Source organism: Gavialis gangeticus, unplaced genomic scaffold (assembly GCF_001723915.1).
Source record: "Gavialis gangeticus isolate Ggan-Ray unplaced genomic scaffold, GavGan_comp1, whole genome shotgun sequence".
In the NCBI taxonomy this organism is placed as follows: domain Eukaryota; kingdom Metazoa; phylum Chordata; order Crocodylia; family Gavialidae; genus Gavialis; species Gavialis gangeticus.
The window spans coordinates 11,787,898-11,797,943 of record NW_017729000.1 but is presented as its reverse complement, the minus strand read 5'-3'; positions in this window follow the sequence as shown (position 1 = coordinate 11,797,943).

Here is a 10,046-nt window from a genome sequence, read left to right as displayed (position 1 = left end):
TCTTAATTACCATAGTAATCCATTTTTTTTTTTTTTATTTTTTTTTTTTGGTCCTTAGAATAAACTGTTAGTATAACTGGCTTGATAAACATCTAAACTAACACAATGCTTGAGTCCATAAAATATCAACTTCTATGCAGTACTTCAGGTTAAAAGGAGTTGGGTTTGGCCAAACCTTTCTATAGATAAACTGGATAAGCAATCAAATATGAACTTTCTTCCCTTATGTGTTGCCTGTCACTCCTTAAATATTTCCCATCCATTATGATTTCTTCATCACAGGTGAATAACTCGAGATGGCCTTCATGTGTTACTCTGAATGCTACTTTCACAGAGCTATCCTGTTATCTTACCAGTCTGGCTCAGGGTACCCATCTTGACGAATTTCATGTTCTTTCCCATAAGTAATTTGTATTCACTGCCAACCTTGGAAATTCCCTAAACTAACATTCAGTGGTGACTGTCCATGTCTTCTGCTGGTGATTGTGTTTAGTCTTTGTGGGTAGAAACACATTTGTCTTTCCTTGCCTTTGTGCCACCATAAAAGCTATGGTGGCGCAAAGGCCAAGCAAACAGATATCCATATCCCTTGGTGTGCCACAAAGGCCCCAGATTTGTAGCTACACCAAAAACGGTAATAGATTGTGCCGCCTTGTGGCAGGAGAGCATGGGTAGCTGAAGTTGCCTATGTTCTCCATCACCCCTGTGCAAGAGCACCAGAGGCTTGAGGGGCCCTATCCTCTCTGCCCCTGGAATTCCCCAGCAGGATCCAGCCCCCTGGAGCATCTGCCCAGCTTTCCCTTCTTAGAGATGCTCCTTGAGGAATCTTAGGATGCATCTCAGTAAACAGGGAAAGCTGGGGTTTCCCTGCTTATGGAGATGCACCTCTGCGATCTCCCAGGCATGTCCCTCTTATCGGGGAAAGCACAAGGTCTTCTGCTTATGGAGATGCACTCCCGGGACGTGTGGGAGACAGGGAATTCTTGGCACTCTGTGCTAGGATCCACGCTGACATCTCCCTCCATGTGCAGCATCTGTCAGAGCAGGTCCCATCATGGAGGCACAGGGTCATGTGGGTCCCTGGCCTCCGCAGCACTCCTGACTTGTGACTCCATGAGAAGCATGAGTTGGCATGGGTCCTAGCATGGAGGCCACAGCCGATCCACTTTGGTTTGGCAATATCTGTTTCTACCCTGTTAGACCATCTGGTGAGTACCTTGTAACCTTGAGCAGTAGGGAACCAAGTATCGCCAATAATGAGCTTGTGCTACCCACAGGTAACCCCTTTACCTTTTACTTTTCTCATTATCACTTGCTGTTGTGGAGTTGTATGGTCCTATCCTGTTCATTCACTTCCAGTCTTTTCTTTCATATTGTATGCCATTATCCTGAATATTGCCCGCTATTGAACTGTAGATGAAAGCTGTCCTTCTGCAGCTTCTGTTGGTGCGTAACAGCAGAGTGGTTTGCAATTTATAGTAGGTGGTAGTAAACCTTACTACACCAATTTGTTCAGATGCTGGCTTCAAGCTGTTTCACTGTTCCCTTTTACACTGATTTAGCAACCCATCACTGCTTCACTTGTCCACTTGAATGCCTAGAATAACAAGGTATTCCAACAGTTGTTTCTCCTGTGTGGTGGTGGGGGAAAACGGTAACCTCCTTTACTACTTTATTAGCCCATTCTAACATGGAAAAAGAATAATAAAGCTCAAGCTTGCAACGTGGTGTTGTTGTAGGGGGACATGCCTGGGAAATCCCAGAGGTGCATCTCCATGAGCAGGGAACCTTTAACTGAAGGCCACTTCATAGGCCTGGTTGGGATCAACATAAACGTCTGACTTGCTCTACCATTTTAAATACAGCATGGATTTGTTTGACTAATCTCTCCAAGTCATGAGAATAGTGTATCCTAGACTGTTGGGAATTGGTATTGCGGTTGTTTCTATGCCTGCTTGCCTTCCAAGGCTAACAAGCTTGGACTGCTTGGATTCAAAAAAGCTTTCTTTTCTTGGACAAACTTGCCTAAACAGGGTAAGTGAGTTTGTTTTGCCTTAGTATGTGACCTGATTTTCCTTCTCCTGGATACTTTTGGTTCAAGACGCTTTTTAATTTGTAATACTCCATACATACCTGGGTTTTACCAAGAGGGATCGCCTCCATTCATCCAGGGGCTGCACTCTTTACACTGTTGTTGTAGCTCAGCACATTGCTGCAGAGTACTTATAAGAGGGGAAAAAAAACCCAACTTTCCTTTTAAAAGGAAAAATTCAGGGTGGGGACCCCCCCCCCAGAATTGACAGCCTGATATTCTTGATGATACAGGTCCACCTCCACTGCATGGCATAGTGGCAGACAAAAACCACTGGCATAGCTGTTTGAGCACTTGTGGCCTTTGGGTCGGGTCCCGGAGGATGGGAAAAGGACCAGTGAGGTCCCTATTTTCAAGAAGGGGAGGAAGGAGGATCTGAGTAATTGTAGGCCAGTCAGTCTCATCTCCATCCTTGGAAAGGTCTTTGAAAAGATTATAAAGGATCATATTTGTGGGAGTCCAGCGGGGAACAGCAATGCAGCAGGGAAACCAGCATGGGTCTGTAGCAGGTAGATCATGCCTGACCAGTCTGGCTTTATTTTATGACAGGATCACAAAATGCTTAGATACAGGAGTAGAGGTGCATGTTGTTTCCTTGGACTTTAGCAAGGCCTTCAATACGGTATCTAATCCCATTCTCACAAATTAAGGGGCTGAGACAGATGTTTACATGGTCCAGTAGGTGGCAAATTGGCTTAGAGGTCGCACCCAGAGAGTGGTAGACGGGTCGGTATCGACCTGGAAGGATGTGGGTAGTGGGGTCCTGCAGGGTTTGGTCCTTGGACCTGTACTCTTCAATATCTTCATCAGTGACTTGGATGTGGGTATGAAGTATATTCTGTCCAAATTTGCAGACTATACTAAATTGTGGGGTGAAGTACACACTCTGGAGGGTAGGGAACAATTGCAGGCAAACCTGGATAGGTTAGAAAAGTGGGCAGTACACAACAGGATGCAGTACAACAAGGGCAAGTGCAGAGTGCTGCATGTAGGGTGCAAAAATATCCCACACACCTTCTGGCTGGGGAATGACCCTCTCAGCAGCACAGAAGCAGAAAGGGATCTCGGAGTCATAGCGGACTCCAAGATGAACCTGAATCATCAGTGTGATGAAATCATCAGCAAAGCTAACCACACTTTATCATGCCTCTGCAGATGCATGACAAATGGATGCAAGGAGGTGATACTATGTGGCATTGGTCAGACTGCAGTTGGAGTACTGTGTCCAGTTTTGGGTGCCACACTTCAAGAAGGATGCTGATAGAGTTGGGAGGGTCCAGAGGAGGGCCACTTATATGGTTAGGGACTTGCAGCACAAGCCTTATGAGGTGAGACTGAGGTACCTGGACCTCTTCAGCCTCTGCAAGAGAAGACTGAGAGGGGATCTTGTGGCTGCCTACTTGTTCATTAGGGGGACACAGCAAGGGATCAGAGATGCTCTGTTTACCAGGGCGTGTCTTGGGATAACAAGGAACAATGGTCACAAACTGACAGAGAGCAGATTTAGGCTAGATATCAGGAAAAACATCTTCACGGTAAGGGTGTCCAAAATTTGGAATGGGCTTCTAAGGGAGGTGATGCTCTCCCCTACCTTGGGGGTCTTTAAGAGAAGGCTGGATAGGCATCTGGCTGGGGTCACTTGACCCCAGCACTCGTTCCTGCCTAGGCAGAGGAGCAGACCCCATGATCTGACTTCCTGTCCCTGGGGCCGGGGGCTGGACTTGATGATCTTCAAGGTCCCTTCCAGCCCTAATGTCTAAATGCTTATGAAATCTGTTGAGGTCCCTTCCGACCCTAGCATCTCTGAAAATGGGAAAGCACACAGGAAGGCGTAAATGGAACTAGACATGAAGATTGCTGACTTCCATGTTACGATTGCTTGTGGGGGGTGGTTTTGGCGATGGTACAGGCAACTTGCAAACATTTGCCTGTTCTTCAGGGAAATTCTAGGATGCATTAAGACCAGAATGGTAAAGAACAAAGTAAGCCACAGTATGAACTGTAGTATTTCACCTGCACTAGTGTGTTCCTATGATGACTTGAGGAACTCGTAAAATGTGTGAATTCTGTGTCCTCTTTTGAATTCTCCATGTCTTTACCAAGCTGCCAACTCCCTCTTGCTTGTGTAATACTTTACCTTCTCTCCTTTCACCTCCACGTGCTGAAGTTCCAAGGAGTGGTAGTGGATCAGAGACCTAACGGTAGATGGCTGTTACATGGATTTACGGTTCTCTATTCAAATATAGATACCTTCAACGAGCTAGTTCCAACAAAAGTGGGTTGTCAGTGGTACAATTGCTCAGGAAGGGTCTGATGGGGCTGATCAGGGACTGACTTTGCAGAGGGGACTGATATATTTATAAAAGGGCAGGAACCAGAGGCATTCATTTTTCTTCTCAGCAGCTCAAGTGGAAGGGGAAGCTGCCTGTGCCAGGAGTCTGATGAGGTAAAGGAAACTGCTTTCTTGGACACAGATGGCCCTTGGGGACTTCCAAGGAAGTATGGACAAAGGTAAGGAGCATTGCATTCAGATTATTGGTCTTGTATGACAATTCCTGAGTTACACAATGTCAGGACCTACCATCATCAGGACCTACATTTGGTTTCCTCTCTGCTTCGTGGAACTTGGCAATATACTGCTCTCTTTGGCCCATGCCCTAGTTTGGCACAAAGTAAGATCCTCCTTTCCTCAGTTGCCAAAGAGCTCAAAACAGAACTTGGTTTCTTGCCTGAGTTGAGTAGTCCAGCCTGGCATTTACTAGAGCTGGCGTTGCACTTCAGTGTTTGGATCTCAGGTTTCTTCCTGTTCAAGGTCCTGAGAGGAGGGTTGGTGATCTGGACATGAGGCAGCTGGATGAGTTCTCAGCTCCACCTCTCAGTGGATGACTTAGCAACGTGATTTTTCAGCCAGAAAAGGACAAGTGATAATGCCTGTCCTGAGAAGTATGATCCATTAAATTTTTCTCAAAGGGCTGGTCTAGGTCCCTTTGGCATTTGTTGTTTTGTGGACATACCACAAAAAATGGCCTCCTCTTTTCCCCACCCCCATAGCTACTGTTTTTTTTTGGATGGGGGGGTGCCACTATTCTAGCCTCCTGCTAAAATTTGCTGATGGGATTGTGAGGATTTGCAGCAAGGGGACGAGCTATATGGATGACTTGGTTGGTATAGTGTACACACTAGGTTAAGTACTTAAGTACTTTGTCTGTATTTACAGATGCCATTTTATTGTCTCTCCAGTACATATCTTTTCACATTCTTGGTGCAGTTAAGAATAACAAATGTACTGGAATAGCATTTGTTTAAAACAAGCAACAGCACTGCACTAAGCAGCCATTTCACAGGGCTAAGTTAAATTGTCTGATATGTGATACGCTGGTATTTCTAGAGAACGATGAAGCATGACCTAATCTTCCTGGGAATGACACAGTGATATGTGAATTTGAATATTTAATAAAATAGGGAATTATAGGCTCTAGTTCCTTAGACTTGAATCCTTATGAGTCTAGGCCAGTATATAATAAATATCCTTTGTATTCTACATTGACATTGAAATTCTGTGACCTGATGTAATTTAGGAATTGCTGTGTGGATCACATGAAGGTAGCCAAGTAGTCTAAAAGATCTCGTTAGTCCATGAAGAATGCAGGCTGTTAACATATTTGGCGTTTCATGTGGTGCTGGTATGGGAGGTGTGCCATATTCAGAACGTTAAGTTCTGCAGGTTTGCCTTTCTCATTGTATCACTAGATTTTGAGGCGTAAAAGGTTTTTTTTCTGGCCAAAAATATGCACGTAAATTCTCAAGGTCACATCCTCTGAGACTAGAGCAGGACATATCTAGAGCAAAATGTTGCTATTTATACACCTACATGTGTAAAGGGCCTCTTTTTCTACATCCCAATTTTATGTTGGCTTGTTATAAAGAGATTTTCTTCTCTGAATATGTGCCCCTGAAGTTGGATGCAAGATTTCCACGATCATGTTTTAGTGTTTAATGTACAGTAATGCAAACTTCTCACGAAGGAGACCTGATGGAACTGGACCTTGCTGGTGAACTGAAATTAGCTTGCTGTGAATTTCAACCATACAAAAGCCTCCAGGACAGCCGTTGTTCATAGAATATTATTTTCCTTATTATCATAGAAAATGAGGGATGGAAGGACCCCAGGAGGTTGCATCTAGTCCAACCCCCTGCGCGAAGCAGGACCATCCCGTTAGATCATCCAAGCCAAGGCTTTGTCTAGCTGGGTCTTAACCTCCCAGGATGAAGAGTCCATCACCTCTCTGGGTGACCTGTTCCAGTGTTTTCTACCCTCCTGATGAGAGAGTTCTTCCTAATATCTAACCTAAACTTCCTTTGCTGCAACTTGAAACCATAGTTCCTTGTTCTGTCATCTGCCACCACTGTGACATATTTAGCCCCATCCTTTTTGGACCCCTTTCTGGTAGCTGAAGTTTGCTATTAATCCCCCCTCAGTCTTCTCTTCTCCAGGCTAAATAAGCCCAGTTCCTTTGGCCTCTCTTCAGAAGTCATGTGCTCCAGTTCCCTAACCATTTTTGTTGCTCTCCACTGGACTCTCTCTAATTTGTCTACGTCCTTTCTGTAGTAGGGGACCCAAAACTGGACACAGGACTCCAGTGCCAAATGGAATAGAGGGGAATAATCACTTCCCTTGATTTCCTGGCAATGTTCCTAATGCAGCCCAAAATGCCATTAGCCTTCTTTGCAACAAGACCACACCGTTGGCTCAGATTCAGCTTATTGTTGACTGTAACCCCCAGGTCCTTTTTTGCAGAGCTGTTGCTTAGCCAGTCAGTCAGTGCCTGGTGCATGGGATTGTTCCATCCTAAGTGCAGGACTTTGCATTTGTCCTTATTGAAGCTCATTGAGATTTCTTTTGGTTTAATCCTGCAATTTGTTGAGGTTTCTCTGAATCCTAGCCCTACCTTCCAGTGTATCCACTACTCTCCTTCCCCCCCCCCAGCTTGGGATCATCTGCAAACTTGCTGAGGGTGCACTACATCCCATCTTCCAGGTTGTTGATGAAGACATTGAACAAAACCAGCCCCAGGACTGACCCCTGGGGCACTCCACTTGATACTGGCAGCCAACTAGACATTGAGCCATGGATTACTACCTTGTGAGCCCAATGATTCAGCCAGTTTTCTATCCACTTTACAGTCCATTTATCCAACCCCTATTTCCTTAGCTTGCTTGCAAGAATGTTGTGGGAGACCATATCAAAAGCCTTGTTAAAGTCAAGGTATATCATGTTCACAGCTCTTCCTGCAGAGCCAGAGCCAGTCCTCTTTATTGTAGGAGGTATCAGATTGGTCAGGCATAATCTGCCTTTGGTGAACCCATGCTGACTGTTTCTAATCACCTTCTCCTTCAAGTGCTTATGAGATTCCCTGAGGACCTGCATCATGATTTGTCCAGGGACTGAGGTGAGGCTGACCTGTCTGCAGTTCCCTGGATCCCCTTCCTTCCCTTTCTTAAAGATGGGCACAAGGTTTGTCCTTTTCCAGTTGTCCAGGACCTCTCCCACTTGGCATGAGTTTTCAGAGATGATGGCTAGAGGCTCTGCAATCACATCAGCAAGTATCTGATGTTTACCAGTTTAGTTTATCGGTGGACTTGGTTGCTGCTGCTTACTGACTGTGGTTCTCAGGAATGGATCAAAATGATATGGAATATTCCTTTAAAATACCATTTAGTTAGAGTAATTTGTTTTGTGATGGTATGTACTGCCTTCCATTTCAAAGGATCGAAATGTACTTCACTATCCAGACACAGCTGGAGCTGCCTCTGGATGAAATTCATTGCTTGTGCAACAGCAGCACTTAGAGCTAGTCAGAAAACTTCTGCCTTTATTAAGTTACTTAAAAAAAAAAAAAAAATCCTGGAACTGTTTGTTTCAAAACAGCTGGAGCTTGACAACCTTTTGCTAAACACAAGGCCTGGCTCTGAGGGAACCCTTTTTCTATTCTGAATCAATCTGCTACAGGATCAGGGACTGAGCTATAACACCTCTGGGATATGATCACGCTTAGTGGATCTGCCCTAGAAACAAGTAACCTGGGAACCCCTAGGCCCTGTTATAGGGGCAGATTGTGTGGCACAGTGGGGCAAGAACCCTGGTGTCTGGAATAACACTTGTAATCCCCTCATGACCCAGGGGTGGGGTTAAGCATCGAGGGATGGGGCCACTCCAAGCCCAGGAAAGCTAGACCCAGAGGGCACATCTACATGTGCAATAACGTGCTTTACTTAGTGTGCATTAAATCTAGTACCTTCTTTGTGAAGTTCTAGAAAAATGTGCATTAGCTTATCATAACACTAATTAACTAAAGAGTAGGGTTTTTAGTGACACTAATGCACATTAGCTTATTTTAATGTGCATTAACTAAAGAGCACTTTTTTGTAGTGATGCTTTGCTATTGCGCATGTGTAGACATGCCCAGAGAGCTTTGCAGGTTACTAGCAGGGAACGTGGGAAAGAAGAGCTGCAAGGGTGAGCCATTTTGCCCAGAGAAGGGAGGAGGCCTTGCTCCTTGATATGTTGCATGCACCATTGAAAGAGGCCCCAAGTAGATTGTGGAGGAGCCTGGTCTGAGTGCAGCTGGCAGAAGGATTGGCTTCCCCACTGAAGAGACCCCAACAGAGAGGGACTTTGGCTGCTGCGACACAGCAGGGCCTGAGTGAGTTACGCTGAAAAGGCTGCAGAAGTGATGCAGTCAGTGTAACTGCTGAGCAGTGAAATTCCTTGTGCTATCGGGAATAGCTGGGGCTGTGCACAAGGTGAAGAGTTTCTCCCTGAAGGGTCCTTGTAAGACTGGAGTTGGCGTTTTAGGTTGCACTTTTGAGAGGGGTCCTTTGGTGATCAGGTTTCCATGCTTTGCTGTGTGAATGCTTCTGTGTGTAAATAATATGTCACACTTGTTTGTACCCTCTTGTTAAACTGTGATACTTTTGGGGAAACAGTGTTGCACCCCCTTGCAAGAAGGGGCACAGACATAGATTTCATGGACATTAGGGCTGGAAGGGACCTCGGAAGATCATCGACTCCAGCCCCCTGCCCCAGGGGCACGAAGTCAGCTAGGGTCAAAGGATCCCAGCAAGATCTGTGTCCAAATGTTTCTTGAATAAGTCTAAAGTAGGTGCACCTCTGAAGGGAGTCTATTCCAGGCCTTGGGGGCTCGGACAGTAAAGAAGTTCTTCCTTATGTCCAGCCTAAAATGGTCTTGGAGGAATTTGTGACCATTGGTCCTTGTTATCCCTTGGGGCGCTCTGGTGAATAGGCTTTCCCCCAGATCCTGATGCATACCCCTTATGTCAGGGGTGGGCAAAATGTGGCTCGGGCCGGATGCGGCCCACTAGGCCATTCTATCTGGCTCACGGGGCACCCAAAAAATTTAGAAAATTAATATTTATCTGCCCCTGGCTGTCTGTCATGCAGCCCTCAATAGCTTGCCAAAACTCAGTAAGTGGCCCTCTGCCCAAAATAACTGCTTGCCCCTGCCTGACGTACTTACATAAGGCTGATACACACCCCTTACACCCTAATGTAAGACTTATATAAAGCTGCAAACATTTAAAGCATCAAGACCATTTTTCTCAGGGGCACCAGCCCCATGTTTCCAGCCAGCGCAACTGTGCCAGCGTCGAGCAAGAAGAAAAAACAACTGCAAAAATCTTCCTCTTCCTATAACAGCTCGGCGCCGCCCTCCACACCACAGGGCCTCCCCCTCCAGCCCATGCTGGTGGGAGGGGCGGAGGCTCTGGGCCCGCCCCCGGGCGCGTGATGACGCTCCTCTCCCTCGGGCAGGGCAAGCCCCGCCCCTCCGTGACGCCACGCGCGCCATGCTAGCTGAGGGCAGGGCGCGGCGCGTGCGCAGTCGGGCGGGCGGGCGGCGGGGCCGCTCCATTGTGCGGCGGCGACGGAGGCGGC